The following is a 2702-nucleotide window of genomic DNA, read 5'->3' as shown; positions in this document are numbered from 1 at the left end:
TGGACTGGTTGGATCTCCTTGCAGTCCAAGGGACTCTCAAGAGTCTTCTCCAACACCACGGTTCAAAAGCATCAATTCTTCTGCACTCAGCTTTCTTCACAGTCCAACTCTTACATTCATACATGACCACTGGTGGCTCAGTGGTAAAGAATTCTCCTGCCAATGCAGGAAACACAGGTTTGATCTCTGATCCAGGAAGATCCAATATGCCACGGAGCAGCTAAGCCCCTGTGCCACAACTACTGAGCCTGTGCTCTAGAGCCCAGGAGCCACAACTACTGAAGCCCGTGCATCCTAGAGCCTTGCTCTGCAACAAAAGAAGCCACCACAATGAGAAGCCCATGCACTGCAATGAAGAGTAGCTCCCACTGACAACAACTAGAGAAAAGCCCACACATCAGTGAAGATTCAGCATGGCCGAAAATATATAAATAAATGAAACTATTTTTTTAAATGTTAGCAATCATACATTTTAGAGATAGTCATGGTTTATTGTTTTATTCTGTCTGCTTTTCTTGGGTTTTTGGTGGTGGGGATTTTTTTTTTTTTTTTTTAGTTTGTTTAATTGGAGGATAACTACTTTACAATATTATAATGGTTTTTGCCATACATCAACATGAATCAACCATAGGTGTACATGTGTCCCCTCCCTTCTGAACCTCCTTCCCATCTCCCGCCCCATCCCACCCCTCTAGGTTGTCAGAGAGCACTGGCTTTGAGTTCCCTGCATCATGCATTGAACTCCCACTGGCTATCTATTTTACATACGGTAATGTTTATGTTTTAAATCTATTCTCTCAAATCATCCCACCCTCATCCTTCTCCCACTGAGTCCAAAAGTCTGTTCTGTATGTCTGTGCCTCCTTTGTTGCCCTGCACACAGGATTGTCAAAACCATCTTTCTAGACTCCATATATATGCAATAATAAATAATATTTGTCTTTCTCTTTCTGACTTACTTCACTCTATATAATAGGCTCTACATTCATCCACCTCATTTGAACTAACTCAAACGCATTCCTTTTCTATAGCTGAGTAACATTCATTGTGTATATGTACCACAACTTCCTTATCCGTTCATCTGCTGGTGGACATCTAGGTTTCTTCCACGTCCTAGCTATTGTAATTAGTGCTGCAATGAACATTGGGTTATGTGTCTTTTTCAATTCTGTTTTCCTCAGGGTACATGCCAGTAGTGGGACTGCAGGGTTGTTTGGCAGTTTTATTCATCATCAAAAGGTTTCTTTTTTTTATTTTTTCATTTTATTTTTGAAAAAAACAATTTTTTTTTTAGAGCAGTCTTAGGTTCACAGAAATATTGAGGGGAAGGTACAGAGATTCCCCATATAACCTCTTGCCCCCACACAAATAGTCTCCCCCATTATCAACATCCCTATAAGAGTGCTACATTTGTTACAACTGATGAACCAACATTAACACGTCATTGGGGTTCACCCTTGGCATTATATGTTCAATGGGTTTAGTTCATTATATGTTCAAACCAATATACAGGATCCTACAGATCAGTTTCACTGCCCTAAAAATCCTATGCTTCACCTATTCATCCCTCTTTGCATTTAAAAAACTTTATTCTTTAACATTTTCTACACTTTGTGGTACTTTTATGATAAGAAAAAATACTGTCATTTAAAGAAACTCTTTTGTGAAGGAAATTGCAGGTTGGAGCTTTCATTCTCACGACTCAAAAATATTATGAGAACATTTTCAGTTTCCCTGATTAAAAGCACCAAAAGGGTGAACATGCAGTTTCTGTGTGGAGTATCAGGAGGAGTCAGGGAGTCTCTGAACCCAGGCTAATCAAACAGAAACCAGCCCTCCCACTTTGTTTGCCCTCTTGCCTCATTCTCTTTTCCAGAGCAGGAAACAAGAGTATCACTGCTTCCTGATTCTGAGTGTCGGCTCAGATAAAGCGTGTGCCAGTGGAAATGAAAACTCTCATGACCATATCACTCCAACCACTTGCTATATATGGCTTTTCTTCTCATCTTATTGCATACATTAACTAAAAGTGACACACTTTATATTATTTTTTCATTAAAAATTTTCATTTAGATCAAAAACGGGTGAAGAAATCTGCCTCAGTTCATGTACGTAATCTTTTTAGTATGGAAAAGTGAAAGTCGCTCAGTTGTGTCCAACTCTTTGTGACCCCATGGACTACACAGTTCGTGGAATTCTCCTGTCCAGAATACTGGAGTGAAGATTCCCTACACAAGGGGATCCTTCCAACCCACGGATCGAATCCAGGTCTCCCGCATTGCAGGTGGATTCTTTACCAGCTGAACCACGAGGGAAGTCCAAGGATACTGGACTGGGAAGCCTATCCCTTCTCCAGCGGATCTTCCCAACCCACGAATCAAACCAGGTCTTCTGCATTGCACGCAGATTCTTTACCAACTGAGCTATCAGGGAAGCCCTTATTATGGAAAGCAGTCACTATATCCTTTAATAAGAGTGTTCTTTTTTGGCCATTTTTAGAATATAACATTTGTTGCTCAGACAGTTTGATACAGAACAGCTCTTCTTCTCATTTTGAGTTTGGAAATACTATCAGTTCAGTTCAGTTCAGTTCAGTCGCTCAGTCGTGTCCGAATCTTTGCAACCCTATGAAACGCAGCATGCCAGGCCTCCCTGTCCATCACCAACTCCCAGAGTTCACTCAGACTCACGTCCATCGAGTC

The sequence above is a fragment of the Bison bison genome, unplaced genomic scaffold, assembly GCF_000754665.1.
Source record: "Bison bison bison isolate TAMUID 2011002044 unplaced genomic scaffold, Bison_UMD1.0 scf7180017864384, whole genome shotgun sequence".
NCBI lineage: Eukaryota > Metazoa > Chordata > Mammalia > Artiodactyla > Bovidae > Bison > Bison bison.
This window is presented reverse-complemented; position numbering follows the sequence as displayed.